A 16,571-nucleotide genomic window follows, 5' to 3' on the forward strand; every position below is an offset into this window, starting at 1 on the left:
ATAATGTATATATTTCCTTTAAGGTTTATACAAAGGTTTATATGGAGCAGTATTGTTTTGTCTGGATTAATTTGCAGAAATTTAAGTGTACAAAGAGATTTTGAGTTTGCATATATAAAATAAATCATTTTATTGGTTTTCACAAGTTTGTTAATGCTGGAGACATTTCTAGTTTTATCTTTCCTGTGACTTGTTACTCCTGTCAGAAAACAGAGTGCACATTATAAAGTGAAGATGTTAACATAAGGATTGAAACTTCAAAACATCACTCACAGAACCCAGCGATGTTGGGGGAAATGGCAGAGCAGGGTATTCTGGGGGTCAGTCCCTCTCCAGAAACACTGAAAACACTGAAAAAGACACCTGTCAGAATGAAGGACTCTGGAAGATAGCAAAGGTTTATAGCAACCAAGCGAACACTGAATCAGGAGAAAAGCCAGTGAAACATGATAAGAGAGTTTTGTGGCATTTGAACGTATTCATGCCCCCCCCCCCCCAGTCTTGAGGATGACAGCTTACGTTCCATGTGTGGGTTCTCGCTTCTGGAGGGAGGGGAGTGGACCTCAGTCCCAAGAAATTATGTTTGTCTGTTTGAACCTGTCTGGAGCTCCCTGAAGGATTGACACAAGGGGGGCAATTGCTTCTGGTTCACCCAACTCCTGGAAGGAAAAACTGGGGAATGAGTTACCTTGGAGAATGAGGGCTTTGAGATGCTCCTGTGTGTGTACCTGGATATCTAGAAAACCATGTGCATGCCCGGGGCAGGGCTCAGAGTCGAAAAGACCTGAGAAGACCATAAGATTTCACCTCTGGTGAAGCGTTAGGCTCAGCACCATAGTGGACAAACTAGTCAGAGGATCAGTAAGGAAAGAGCACACTTGAGCAATGCTATACATCAATTAGGTCTAACAGACACCTGTAGAGCGCCCACCCAACAACAGCAGGGTACATATTCTCAAGTGCTCACAAAGTACTCTCCAGGATTGTCCGTATACTAAGCCATAAAACAAGTCTCAATGAATTTTAAAAGATGGAAATCATACAAAGTAGCTCCTTTGCCATAATGGAATCAAACTAGAAATCAATAACAGAAGTTGGATACTCATCTCATACCAGACACAAAAATCAATGAACAATAAATCAATAGGAGCTAAATCCCTAAAACTCTTAGAAGGAAACTTTGGAGTTAACCTTCATGACCTTGCATTTGACAATGGTTTCTTGAATATGGCACCAAAAACACAAGCAACAAAAGAAAAGTATAGATAATTTGTCTTCATCAAAATTAAAAGCTTTTAGGGGCGCCTGGATGGCTCGGTTGGTTGAGTGTCCGACTCTTGATTTTGGCTCAGGTCATGATCTCACACTTTGTGAGGCTGTCAGTGCAGAGCCTGCTTGGGATTCTCTCTCTCCCCCTCTCTCTCTGCACCTCCCCCTCTTTTAGTGTCTTTGTCTCTCTCAAAATAAATACAAATTAAAAGCTTTTGTACCTCAAAGGACTATCAAGAGAGTGAAAAGATGATCCATAAGATGGGAGTATTTTATATTTGTAACACATACATCTAATAAGAGTCCAGTATCCATAATATAAAAAGCATTCTTTCCACTCAACAACAAAGATACAAACAATCTAAGGAAAAATAGGCCAAAAAACTTTTGAAAAAACCCATCTCCAAAGAACACACACAAAGGAGCACGTGAAGTGTAAATGGCCAACGCGCCCATGAAAAGATGGTCAACATGTAATCAGGGACATGCAAATCCAAACCAAAATAAGAGAACACTTCACATCTACCAAGACGGTCGTCGTCAAAAAGGAAATAAGCGTGTTGAAGATATAGAGTAACTGGAGCCCTCATACATCGCTGGGAATAAAGTACTGACACCTGCCACAGCATGGATGAACATCGGAAGCATTGTGGAAGAAAGAATGTGAAAGAAGCCAGACAAAACAGGGCATATATGTGTGATTCCACTTATGCGGAATATCAAGAACTGGCATATGCATAGAGACACAAAATAGATAACTGGTTTTGAGAGCGTGGGGAAAGAAGAAATGGGCAATGACTGCCAGTGTAGTTTCCTTTTGCGAGAGTAAAAAAGTTCTAGAACCAGAGAGTTCCTTAAGGGTTGCACAACTTTATGCCATTGAGTGGGAAATTTTAAAGTGGTACATTTTACGTGTAATTTGCAACAACACCAACAGCAACAACAAAGTGCTCTGGAGCAGTCCAGGTGCCATCTGATGCCACGTGATGCCATATGGAGCAGAATGGTTGCCATCTCAGCCCTGCTCAAATTCCTGACATGCAAAATTATGAAGTGTCATGTTTTTTTTTTTTAATTCCAGTGTAATTAACACACAGTGTTACATTAATTTCAGATGTACAATATTGTGATTCAACAATTCTATACATTACTCAGTGCTCATCATGGTAAGTGTACTCTTAATCCCCTTTACCTATTTTATACATCCCCCCTCTGACCTTACCTCTGGCAACCACCAGGTTGTTATCTACATTTAAGAGTCTGTTTTCTCTCTCTCTCTCTCTCTCTCTGCCCCTTCCTTGCTCTCTCTCTCTCTCTCTCTTAATCTCTGAAAGTAAATAAATAAACCAAAAAAAGAGTGGCTATTTGTTTGTATTTTTGCCTTTGTTAATTTGTTTTATTTCTTAAATTACACATATGAGTGAAATTATATGATATTTGTCTTTTTCCGACTGGCTTATTTCCCTTAGCATAATACTCTCTAGCTCCATCCATGTTGTTACAAATGGCAAGACTTCATTCTTTTTTATGGCTGAAAAATATTCCATTACACACACGCATGCACACGCCCCCCACATAGCCATCTTCTTTATCCCTTCATCTATCGATGGACATTTTGGGTTGCTTCCATATCTTGGCTATTGTAAATAATGCTGCAGTAAACATAGGAGTATATATCTTTTTAAATTAGTGTTTTTGTTTTCTTTGAGTAATAGTATAGAATAGTAATAGAATCACTGGATCATATGATAATTTTATTTTAAATTTTTTGAGAAGTGTAATAACTTTTAAAAAAAAAATCATTGACTTCTGGTTTCTGGTCCCGCATGGCTTGGAAGTTGCTACTCCCTCCCAACAAGTACAAGGCTGAACAGACTGAAAAATCAACAACTCTTCTTGGATCTATAGGCGAGGGGAGGACACAGGGAAAACCACTACCCCCAAGATTAGCGAGACATAGGTCAATAACAGCGAGGCATGGCTTGCTGGAGCAGAGATTAATGATAGAAAACCACCATGAGAATGGGGTAGAAAAACCTGAACTATGATTGACAAATTTCTGGATGCTTAGTGTGCACAAGTCTGAGAGTTAAAGACTCCAGTCTTTGATCGTCAAGATGTCAGTTCTTCCCAACTTGATCTACAGATTCAATGCAATCCCAATCAAAATCCCAGCAAGTTATGTTCTGGATATTGATAAACTGATTCTAAGAGTTATATGGAGAAGCAAAAGATCCAGAAGAGGCAAAGCAGTAAGAAACAAAGACAAAAGTTGGAGGGCTAACACTACCTAACTTCAAGACTCACTATAAAGGTGCAATAATCAAGACAGGGTGGTATTGGTGCAAGAATAGACCAATCAGTGGGACATAATAGAAACTTGGAAATAGACCCACATAAAATAGTCAAATGATCTTTATCTTTTCAAATTTTTGTTTAAATTATGGTTAGTTAACATACAGTGCCATAGAGGTATCAGGAGTAGAATTCAGTGATTCCTCACTTATAACATCCAGTGCTCATCACAGCAGGTGCCCTCCTTAATACTTGCCACCCATCTAGCCCATCCTCCACCCATGTCCCTCCATCAACCCTCAGTTTGTTCTCTATCTTTAAGAGTTTCTCATGGTTTGTTAGCCTTTTTCTTTTTCTTTTTCCCCTTCCATATGTTCATCCATTTTGTTTCTTAAATTCCACATATGAGTGAAATCATATGGTATTTGTCTTTCTCTGACTGACTTATTTCACTTAGCAGAATAGTCTCTAGCTCCATCCATGTCACTGCAAACAGCAAGATTTCATTCTTTTTGATGGCCGAGTAATATTCCACTGCACATATATACCACATCTTCTTTATCCATTCATCCGTCGATGGACATTTGGGCTGTCTCTTTGGTTTGGTTATGGGTAATAATGCTGCTATAAACATTAGGGTGCATGTGCCCCTTCGAATCTGTACCTTTGTATCCTTTGGGTAAATACCTAATAGTGCAATTGCTGGACCTTAGCGGAGTTCTATTTTTAACTTTTTGAGGAACCTCCATACTATTTTCCAAAGTGGCTGCACCAGTTTGCATTCCCACCAACAGTGCAAGAGGGTTCTCCTTTTTCCATATCCTCACCAACACTCGTTGTTTCTTGTGTTATTAATTGTAGCCATTCTGACAGTTGTGAGGTGGTATCATATTGTGGTTTTGATTTTCATTTCCCTGATGATGAATGATGTTGAGCATCTTTTCATGTGTCTGTTAGCCATCTGGATATCTTCTTTGGAAAATGTCTATTCATGTCTTCTACCCATTCCTTAACTGCATATTTGGGGGGGGGGGGTATTGAGTTTGATAGGTTCCTTATAGATTTTGGATACTAACCCTTTATTAGGTATGTCATTTGCAAATATCTTCTCCCATTCCGTAGACTGCCTTTTAGTTTTGTTGATTGTTTCCTTCGCTGTGCAGAAGCTTTTTATTTTGATGTCGCCCCAATGATTTATTTTTGCTTTTCCCTTGCCTCTGGCGACATGTCTAGGAAGAAGTTGCTCCCGCTGAGGTCAAAGAGGTTGCTGCTTGTATTCTCCTCTAGGATTTTGATGGTTTCCTGTCTCACAGTTAGGTCTTTAATCCATTTTGAATTTATTTTTGTGTATGGTATAAGAAAGTGGTCCAGTTTCATTCTTCTGCATGTTCCTGTCCAGTTTTCCCAGCACCATTTGTTGAAGAGACTGTCTTTTTGCCATTGGATACTCTATCCCGCTTTGTCGAAGATTAGTTGACCATAGAGTTGTGAGTCCATTTCTGGGTTATCTGTTCTATTCCATTGATCTATGTGTCCAAGTTGGGGGCATAAATATTTATAATTGTTAGATCTTCTTGATGGGTAGATCCCTTAATTATGATATAATGCACTTCTTTATCCCTTGTTATATAGTCTTTGTTTTAAAATCTAGTTTTTTCTGGTATAAGTATGGCTATTCTGTCTTTCTTTTGAAAGACATTATTCAGTAGCATGATAGGTGGTTCTCCATCCCCTCACTTTCAATCTTCAGGTGTTTTTAGGTCAAAATGAGTCTCTTGTAGGCAGCATATAGATGGGTATTGTTTTTTTTTTTTTTAATCCATTCTGATACCCTATGTCTTTTGATTGGAGCATTTAGTTCATTTACAATCAGAATGGTTATTGAAAGATATGAGTTTAATGGCATCTGGTATTTCTGGTGATGTTCTCTCTTCCTTTCTAGTCTTTGTTGCTTTTTGTCTCCCCCCCCCAAAGAGTCCCCTTTAATATTTCTTGCAGGACTGGGGTAGTGGTCACAAATTCCTTTAGTTTTTGTTTGTCTGGGAAACTCTTTATCTCTCCTTCCATTCTGAATGATGGCCTTGCTGGATAAAGGATTCTTGGTGCATATTTTTCCCATTCAGCACGTTGAATATATCCTGCCATTCCCTTCCAGCTTGCCAAGTTTCTGTGGACAAATCTGCTGCAAACCTGATCGGTCTTCCCTTGTAGGTTAAGAACTTTTTTTTTCCTTGCTGCTTTCAGGATTCTTTCCTTGTCTGTGTATTTTGTGAGGTTGACTATGGTATGTCTAGGTGATGGCTGGCTTTTTTGAATTTAATGGAGTTCTCTGTGCTTCTTGAATTTCAATGTCTGTGTCCTTCCCCAGTTGGAACTTTTCAGCTATAATTTGCTCAAATAAATTTCCTTCCCCTCTTTCTCCCTCTTCATCTTCTGGGACTCCTATGATATAAATATTATTATGTTTTAAGAAGTCGCTGAGTTCCCTACATATACCTTTGTGATCCAATACCTTTCTTTCCCTCTTATTTTTGGCTTCATTATTTCCCATAATTTTATCTTATACATCACTGATTCATTCCTCTGCTTCTTTCATCCTCATTATGGCAACCCATTCGGGTTTGCATCTTGGTTATAGCTTTTTAATTTTGGCCTGACTAGATTTTACCTCTTTTGTCTCTGCAATAAGGGATTGTCTGGGGTCTTCTATACTTTTTCCAAGCAGCTAGCATCCTCATAATTGTTGTTTTAAATTCTAGTCCAGAAATCTGCCTGATTACTGTGTTCATTCAATCTCTGGCCATTACTTCTACTTCCTGTTCTTTCTCTTGGGGTGAATTCCTCCAGCTTGTCATTTTGTCCAGAAAAAAAAGGGGGGGGGATATCCTAGGGGTGCTTTGGTCTGCTTGCTAAAAGAAGCTAGATCTAAAAATTAAAAGTAAAAGCACATATAAGAAAAAACCGTTTTAATCAAAAATAAGATAAATTGCAAAATAAAAGCAAAAAGGAAGCCAGATCCTCTTTTCCCCTAGAGCTGAAGCTTTGCAGCACTCTGTGATCAGTAGGCTTGGTGCATGTGAGGGGTCTGTGGTGGTCTTCTGGAGGATGCACCCGTTGTCCTGATTCTCACGCCTACTTGCCCTTATGGAGATGCCCCCGCAGAGTGCAGGAGGGCTGGGCTTGGTGTAAGAGGCTCCAGTCTCCACTCGGTGGTGCTGCTTAGCTCACTGGGGTCAGTCAGGGCTGATGGCCAGGGGGCAAATTGGCCTCACCCTGCTCTGTCATCCCTAGAGCAGAAAGCTCGCACCTGCCACTCTTCAGGAAGTCCTCAAAGAGGAGCAAACAGTCACCCCTCCTGTGTCCCCAGCTTCCATCAGATCCCTGCCTTCACCCCCTATTGGTGTCCAAGCTGTTTTATCTCAGCACACAGCTGGGTTTCTAAACCCCAAATTTTAGGGACTCGCGCAGCAGGTCCCCGCGTGGATCCTCTGGGGGAGGGTCTCCCCACGCTTTTGCCATTTGCGGGCTGGTCCCAGGCAAGTGGTCCCACAACCACGCAGTGGCTCAGAGCTTATGGTAAAGTGGAGCGGAAAGCTGGCACCAAGTCTCAATGCCCTCAGCCGGCATCCCTGCTCCTATGCCTGGGAACAGTGCGGCACCTGGCACCACCTGTTCTGTCCCTGGAGAAGCCTTGCTGCCACTCCCAAAGGCACTTCAAGCGGAGGACCTGTTTCTCCCCTAGTGACCCAGGGGATCCTCAGACCATGCTGTCTGCTCATGGGACTCTTCCCTCCTTCCCCTCAGAGACACCACTACGCCAGGCACGACCCTGGCTGTGGAGGACTTCTAACGCTTCAGATTTTGCGTCCTGCTGCATATAATACCTTGTGGTAGTCTCTTCGCAACTCCTACCTTCCATGATCCTACCCGTGGACTTGCAGTTTTGTTCTCTCAGTCCTCAGCTTGATTTCTTGGGCCTTAAGAATGATTTGATATTTATCTAGCTGTGCTCAAGGGATGAGGCGAGCTTAGGGTGCCCCTACTCCTCCACCATCTTAACTCCCCCTCCTAGTCAACTGATCTTTGACAAAGGAGCAAAAGCAATACAATGGAGCAAAGGTGTCTCTTCAACAAATGGTGCTGGAACAACTAGACATCCACGTGCAAACACACACACACACACACACACACACCACAAATTTAGACACAGACCTTACATCCTTCACAGAAATTAACACAAAATGGAGCATAGACTTAAATGTAAAATACAAAAGTAGTAAACTACTGGAAGATCACGCAGGAAAAAACCTAGAGGACTCTGGGTATGATGATGACTTTTTAGATACAACGCCAAAAGCACAGCTAATAAAAGAAAAATTGAGAAGCTGGACATCATGAAAATTAAGAGCCTCTGCCCTGTGAAAGACAATGTCAAGACAACGGGAAGTCAAGCCACAGATTGGGAGAAAATATTTGCAGAAGACATATGTGATAAAGGGCTAGTCTTCAAAATGTTCAGAGAACTCTTCAAACCCTACAACAAGAAAACAAACAAGCCAACTAAAAAAATGGGCCAGAGATAACAGACATCTCACCAAAGATGATATACAGATAGGAAATAAGTATATGAAAAGATGATCCGCAGTATATGTCATTGGGGAATTGCAAAATAAGGCAGCAATGGGATACCACTACACTCATATAGATTGGCCAAAATCCAGAACACCGACACCACCAAATGCTTACAAGGATGTGGGGCCACAGGAACTCTCATTCATTGCTGGTGGCAACACAAAATGGTACGGCCACTTTGGAAGACAGTTTGGCAGTTTCCTACAAAACTAAACACACTTTAGCCATACCACCTTGCGGTCACTCTCATTGGTATTTACCCAAAGGAGTTTAAAGCTTATGGCCACACAAAAACCTGCACATGAGTGTTTATTGCAGCTTTACTCTTAATTGCCGAAACTTGGAAGCAACCATTGTCCTTCAGTAGGTGAATGGATAAACTGGTACCTCCAGACAACAGGATGTCACTCAGTGATAAAAAGAAATGAACTATCAAGCCATGGAAAGACATAGAGAAACCTTAAATTCATATTAATAAGTGACAGGAGCCAATATGAAAAGGCCATTTACTGCCTGATTCCAACTATCTGTCATTCCAGAAAAGGCAAAACTATGGAGACAACAAAAGGCCAGCGGTTGCTGGAAGTTGGAGAGATTGAGGAGAAATGAATGGGCCAAGCACAGAAGCTATTTTTAAGGTAGTGAAAATACTTTTCATGATACTATAATGGTGGATACATGCCATTATACTTTTACCCAAATCTGTAGAATGTGCCACACCAAGATTGAACCCTAATGTAAACTACAGACTTTGGGTGATTATGATGCATCAAAGTAAGTTCATCAGTTGTAACACATGTATCCCTCTGGGAGGGATGCTGATGGGGAGAGGCTATGCATCTGTGGGGCAGGGGATACTTGAGAACTCTCTGTATCTGCTCAGTTTTGCTGTGAACCTAAAACTTCTCTAAAAATACAAAGTTTAAAAAATTTACTTACTAAAATGGACTGAATATTTGTGTGACCCCCAAATTCAAATTGAAATCGTAGCCCCCAATGTGATTGTATTAGGAAGTGGGGCCTTTGGAAGGTGACGAAGTCATGGTGGTGGGGCCCTCATGAATGGGATTAGTGCCCTTATAAAAGAGACCTCAGAGACCTCTCTTGTACTCTTCCTGCCATATGAGGACACAATGAGAAGTGAGCCGTCTGCAGCCTGGAATAGGGCCCTCATGAGAATCCAGTCACGCTGGCACCAGATCTCAGACTTCCACCCTCCAGAACTGCGAGAAAGAAGTTTCTGTTGTTTTTAAGCCACTGTGTCTATGGTATTCTGTTGCAGCAGCCTGAACTAAGACACTTCCAATCAATAATGGTATTTTTTTTCATGTGTCTGTTGGCCATCTGGATGTCTTCTTTGGAGAACCGACACATGAAAAAATGCTCCACATCACTCAGCATCAGGGAAATACAAATCAAAACCACAATGAGATACCACCTGACACCCGTCAGAATGGCTAACATTAACAACTCAGGCAACAACAGATGTTGGCAAGGATGTGGAGAGAGAGGATCTCTTTTGCACTGTTGGTGGGAATGCAAGCTGGTGCAGCCACTCTGGAAAACAGTATGGAGGTTCCTCAAAAAACTAAAAATAGAACTACCCTCCGACCCAGCAATTGCACTACTAGGCATTTATGCACAGGATACAGGGGTGCTGTTTCGAAGGGACACACACACACACCCGTGTTTATAGTAGCACTATCAACTGTAGCCAAAGTATGGAAAGAGCCCAGATGTTCATCAATGGATGAATGGATAAAGAAGATGTGGTATATATATATAATGGAGTATTACTGGGCAATCAAAAAGAATGAAATCTTGCCGTTTGTAACTATGTGGATGGAACTGGAGGGTATTATGCTAAGTGAAATTAGTCAGAGAAAGACAAAAATCATATGACTTCACTCCTATGAGGACTTGAAGAGACAAAACAGATGAACACAAGGGAAGGGAAACAAAAATAATATACAAAGAGGGAGGGGGACAAAACAGAAGAGACTCATAAATATGGAGAACAAACAGAGGGTTACTGGAGGGGTTGTGGGAGGGGGGATGGGCTAACTGGGTAAGGGGCATTAAGGAATCTACTCCTGAAATCATTGTTGCACGATACGCTAACTAGTTTGGATGTAAATTAAAAAATTAAAATTTAAAAAACAGGAAGAGGCAGAGACACCAGCAAAAAAAAAAAAAATACAATAATAATGGTATTTTTTTTTTAATGTTTGTTTTTGAGAAAGAGAGAGAGAGAGACAGAGAGACAGAGAGTGAACAGGAGAGGGGCAGAGAGAGAGGGAGACACAGAACCTAAGCAGGCTCCAGGCTCTGAGCTGTCAGGAGAGAGCCCTACACAGGGCTCGAACTCACAAACCGTGAGATCACGACCTGAGCCAGGTCAGACGCTTACCCGACTGAGCCACCCAGGCACCCCAAGTGACCAACTCTTTAAACCACACTTAATCTTTTTTTTTTTTTTTAAATTTTTTTTTAACGTTTATTTATTTTTTTGGGACAGAGAGAGACAGAGCATGAACGGGCGAGGGGCAGAGAGAGAGGGAGACACAGAATCAGAAACAGGCTCCAGGCTCCGAGCCATCAGCCCAGAGCCCGACGCGGGGCTCGAACTCACGGACCGCGAGATCGTGACCTGGCTGAAGTCGGACGCTTAACCGACTGTGCCACCCAGGCGCCCCTAAACCACACTTAATCTTTAAATAAAGGCAGCAACAAAACCATATTCCTGGCCAACAAGCTACAAGACTCCCTGCTTATAACTGATATCATGTTAACGCTTTTCCTAAAGAGGATACAATGTTCAACTTTTGCCTTTAGATCTTTGTCATTCTTTTGCTACCTAAACCACCCCTGCCTTTAATATCCTGCATCTTATTTATTGAGAATAAAGTTAGCTCTCATTACCACATTTTATGTTAGCAGCTAAGGGGATGAGAGGGGATAAAACCCCAAACTATTTGGTTAATATGTATGTAAACTTATTCATATTAAAATAAAGAAGTAACGCTCAGAATCATTACAGTCCTTGATTCTGCAAATGGTTGTATTGTTACTTTTCTAATTACCCATTCCACATTCCCTTAGCCCTTGGCAAGCATCTTTCCCGGAGAGGTCCTGTTTGTACTGGGGTGACCTAAACCTTCATTCCCGAGGTTCATGGCCATTAGCAGTCCTGAGTGAATTAGCTTGGTGTAGTTTGCATTGACCGTAGTGAGTGGACATGGGAGTATTAGGAGATGCCCTGAAGGATCTCTGGCATTACAGACATGCACCTGCTTAGTCCCCTTACAACGAAGGGTCCCTCAGTCAATCAAAGCCCAACCTTGATTGGTTAAAGATCCAAAAACTCATGTATAAAGGGGAGGCCTCTTGAAGAAAGACCCTTCTACAATAAAAAGTTTCTACTGTTAATCTTTCTCCCATTCATACCCAAAGGGGCCTGCAACCCTTTACCAGTGTGACTGTGCACTGGGGACAAGAAATAATCAGATTTATCCAAGATCACAGGACCCCAGCCCCAAAGTGGTACTACTTTTCTGGACACATTAAATGTCATCCTGGTCCTTTTGAACAACATTTGGCCTACCACTGGGACTTAGCAGGAACGAATGCTTGACCAGGGGACACCGAGTTCCCAGGTCACCTGAGCTGCCCGTCCTAACCTGGGTGACCCACCAGTCACAGCAGTGGGTGTGCAGAGAAGCACCCCTTTTCCAATGCAAGTGGCTGTACAAGATCAACTCAAGCAGGTCCTGAAGCCACAAGGGCTTTGCACGAGGAAGTGGGCCCAAAACCCATGGCTCTGACTCCTGCTACCTTAACTTCTTTCTCTTGGAAAGAAGGGAAGAATTTGAAGATGTTCCCCGTGACCTTTGCCCTCTGGTGTTCTCCCATCGTCATATTGGTGTCCTCCCATCTGACCTTTAGAGTGGGATTCATGGGAGTGCCAGAGCCCCCCTCCTGAGCCTTTTCTGCAGTTTCCTCCAGCTGGTAGCATTGCAGGCAGCCGAGGTAGTTAGCAAGCTCGAGAAGAATCTGATGTGTCATTGCTCACTTGGAGATGGACAGAGCCCCTGAAAAGGGCCTGACAGTGGCCTCTAGAGGTGACACTGAGCCCTAGCTAACAGCCTGTGAGAAATGCCAGGACCGGTCTCACAGGACAAAGGACTTGACTTCGGCCAACAATCCCAGTGAATTTGGAAGCTCATTCCACCCCGGATCTTCCAGATGAGAACCCAGCGCAGCTAAAATATTGACTTCGGCCTTTCAAGCCCCAAAGGAGAGAACCGAGTCAGAACTATCCAGACTTCAAGCTACAGAACTGTGGGAGAAGAGATAACAAACACTGTTTCAATCCACCAAGTTTGGTATACCTTTTGAAGTCACTAAACTGGGGGCAAATTGTGACACAAAATAAAAAAAGTAATACCCTCTCCGGAAGGGGATTCACATATGCCCATGTGGATTTCACGAAAACCAGTTGGCTAGAGAAGCAATGCATGAGGCCTGGATTGGGGAGTTCTTCCTAACAGGCAGGACCGCCCATTCTAGTTTCTTCCAAAACAAGAAGAGAAACAGTGTAAGTAATTTACAACCGGATACACTGGATTTAGACTTGTTCAAAATGTAACATACACGAAGAGGCGCGGGGGTTAGTGGAATGAGATCCTGTGAAAATCCACTCCAGCATGAAAGCAATAGGAACACAGGCATCGTGTCTAAATGAACTGGCTCACAACTGTGCAAAGAAACCCAAGGCTTGCCAGGCCGGAAGAGCGTTCACTCCCGAAACCTGGCTACATCCCAGTAGGAACAGCGAGCCCTGGGCTGTGGTAACAGCACTAGTCCCACCGCCCCCTCCCCAGCTCCACGGTGGCCTTGAAACCCATGACCTCACATCCAGGGTAGCTCTGAACGCCAGCAAGCTGTCCGCCACTGGAGGGGACAGAAGTGATGGCAGCTCCCCAGCAATCTCTATTCCTAGACAATTGTCACTGTTTGACGTGCCTGGTGACTCCTTGAAAAGCACCACTCCTGGGGCTTGTCCCATAATTGAACAGTCTGACAGCTTGCTTTTTGTGTGCAGCCCTGTTCTCCATCTTAAGGTGCCAGGCAGGACCCCTGTAGGGAGGGTTCAATAGAAGGGACAACAGTGGGCATCTTCGTTTCTGATCTTACAAGGAATACTTCTATTTCTTCACCTAGGAATAGTGCCTGCTGTAGATTTCTGTAGATTTGTATACTCTTCTAAACAAATGCTTTACAATTTTTTTCATGAATAGTCATTGCTTTTTATTCCATGTGGGTTTTTTTTTTTTGAATTCTTTTGGATGACTGTGTGACATGCCTGTTCCGATGTGTTAATAAAGTGCCTGGTTATATTGTCTATAAGCTCCAAATTCACTCTTGTCTTGCTCTATGGAAATGTTCTGCGTCGTTGAAATGTTTTCTTGCAGCAGTTGTTACCGAAGCTTGTCTATAGAGGGCGCCAGAGACAATGAAAGGGACACTTTGCATCCTGGAGCTGGATGGCTGGCAGAGCCGGCTCCTGGGGGCCCTGGGTGTCCCCAGCACCAGGCTCTGCATCGTGCAGCTTCTCCGGGGCGGGGTGCTGCAGGGCAGTGTGCCCGCAACACTCTGGGAGTCTGCAGTTTCGCTTACACCTCCGTGGGGCCATAATGATATATCAGAGTCTTCTGGCGAGAAGGGCTTTGCCTTGTATGCTCTATCTTAGCCTAGACAGGATACTTCCTGGGTGCTCCTCAGCTCTGAGCAGGAGAGTCTTCCTTGTGGGATCAAACTCAATTCTTGGGAGGTTCCTGTCTGAGTGCTTTAACTTGGCCAAGGAACAAGGGGGGCGGAGGGGCAGTTCCTTGAATGATCTATTTTCACAATGGCAGGGGGAAGTTGGAGGGGAATAGACGATCTTGGGTGCTATAACAAATGACCATAGACTGGGTGGCTTAAGAAACAACAGAAATTTATTTCTTACAGTTCTGAAGGCTGGAAGTTCAAGATCAGGGTGCCAACAGGGGCTTGCAGACAGCTGATTTCTTGCATCCTCACGTAGCAGAGAGAATGTTCTTACACCGGTACTGATCCCACTCCCGTAAAGGAGGAGACCTCATAATGTGATTACCATGAAAGTGGAGCCCTTATAATGTAGTTACTTTTCAAAGATCCCACCTGCAAATGCCATTGGGTATTGGGATGAGGATTTCAATATATGAATTTATGGGAGCGAGACACAAACATTCAGTCCATTGCAGATAGATGCTCTCTTTCAGTTTTGGGGACAGTAGCTGCTCCTTATATTTGCTCTTTCCATATTTAAAGTTCTCCTTACTTTTTTTTAAGTTTATTGTTATTTATTTTGAGAGAGAGATTGAGAGAGAGAGAGCAAGGGAGGGGCAGAGAGAGAGAGAGGGAGACAGAAGCCCAAGCAGGCTCTGGGCAGTCAGCACAGATCCCAACGTGGGACTCGAACATTTAACTGATTGAGCCACCCAGGTGTTCCTAGAGTTCTCCTCACTTCTTACTAGCCAGTCTCTTGTTACTCTACTCCCCCTCTCCCCCCATTATAGTTCATAATTCTTTATATTAATCATTCACTGTTCAAATTACTCTGTGGTTTCTCTCTACTGATGTGATGCATTCTGAAACAGAGCTGGTGTTGTGGGTAGGATGGTCCTTGAGGTAGACCCTTAAGATAAGACTTTGGAGTTTATTTGATTGTGCCTTTGGGCTTGGGTGCAGTGCTCTGCTTCCTTCCAGTGGTAAATGGGATCAATGTAATCCATGGCATGCCGTAACTTCACAATGTGTCACACTGTCACAATGGATGATTGTGATAAAGTGCCAACTGGAGAACTGGGGAACCAGTGTATCAGTCTGGTTGCAAAAATGCATTAGAGTTCTGGTTATGTCAAATTCTTACAAACATATGGTCATTGTCTGTCTTGCATTTTAGCCATTCTGGTGGGTGTTTAATGGCATTGCACTGTGGCCTTAATTTATGTGCCTCTGATGATTAATGAGCTATACTTACTAATATATTTAGTGGCCATTTGGGGAATGTTCTTACGAAGTACTTTGTCAGGCCTTTTATCCATATTTTTGGGGGGTTGTCTTTTTCTTATCAGTTTGTAGGAGTTCTAAACTCAACTCCTTTGTCAGATGTATATATTATGAAGACCTTCTATGAGTCTCTGGTTTACTTTTTCACTCTCTTAATAGTGTCTTTTAATGAAAAGAAGTTCTTAATTAGGTCCAATTAACCAATCTTAGATTTATTTTTTGTATCATGTTTAAAAATCTATGTCTATCCCAAAGTCATGGAGTCGCAAGCTTTCTTCTAGATTTCTGATGCATCTGAAATAAATTTTCATGTATGGAATGATCTAAAGATCAAGGTTCATTTTTACCATATGGTCATCTAGTGGACTCACTAAAAAGATTATCATTTCCACACAGATATGCAGTTATATTTTTCTGTGAATTTGTCTATTTCACCTAAGTTTTCAAATTTAATATAAAGCACACAGTATTTACCATCTCTTCTTTTTTTTAATGTTTGTTTACTTTTGAGAGACAGAGCATGAGCAGGGGAGGGGCAGAGAGAAAGGGAGATGTAGAATCTGAAGCAGGCTCTAGGCTCTGAGCTGTCAGCACAGAGCCTGATGCGAGGCTTGAACCCACGAACCATGAGATCATGACCTAAGCCAAAATCAAGAGTCAGATACTTAACCGACTGAGCCACCCAGGGGCCCCTACCATGCCCTCTTAAAAATACGTGCTGGATCCATTGTTATGTTTCCTTTCTCACTGCTAATATTATTTATTGGTGGATTATCTTTCTCTTGGTCAATCTCATTAAAGGTTTGTCTGTGTTTTTGTTGTTTTCAAAGGACAAACTTTTGATTTTGTTGACTTTATTGCAGTTTCTATTTCATGAATTTCTGCTTTATCTTTACTAGCCCCTTCTTTCTGTTTTCTTTGGGTTTATTCTACTCTTCTTCCAACTTCTAACATTGGATACAGATAACCGATTGTCAGGCTTTTTTTTCTTTTTTTAACAAAAGAGCATAAGGAAGGCTATTCCTTTGAGGTCCACTTTCACTGCATCCTAAAAGTTTTGTTATGTAATATTTTCCTTAATCATTTCTATGTGTTTAGAAGAGTGTTTTAAAATCTCAAAATACATTCTTTTGCTGTTCTTCACTTCTAATTTAATTTCATTTTGTTGAGAGAGTATGGGGTGCATGAAACTATGTATTTGAACATCATTGAGACCATGGCCCATTTTTATATATATATATATGCTTGAGAAGAATTTACACTATTACTGTTGTATATAA

This window comes from Herpailurus yagouaroundi, unplaced genomic scaffold (genome assembly GCF_014898765.1).
Source record: "Herpailurus yagouaroundi ecotype Mexico unplaced genomic scaffold, PumYag 67702, whole genome shotgun sequence".
Lineage (NCBI taxonomy): Eukaryota > Metazoa > Chordata > Mammalia > Carnivora > Felidae > Herpailurus > Herpailurus yagouaroundi.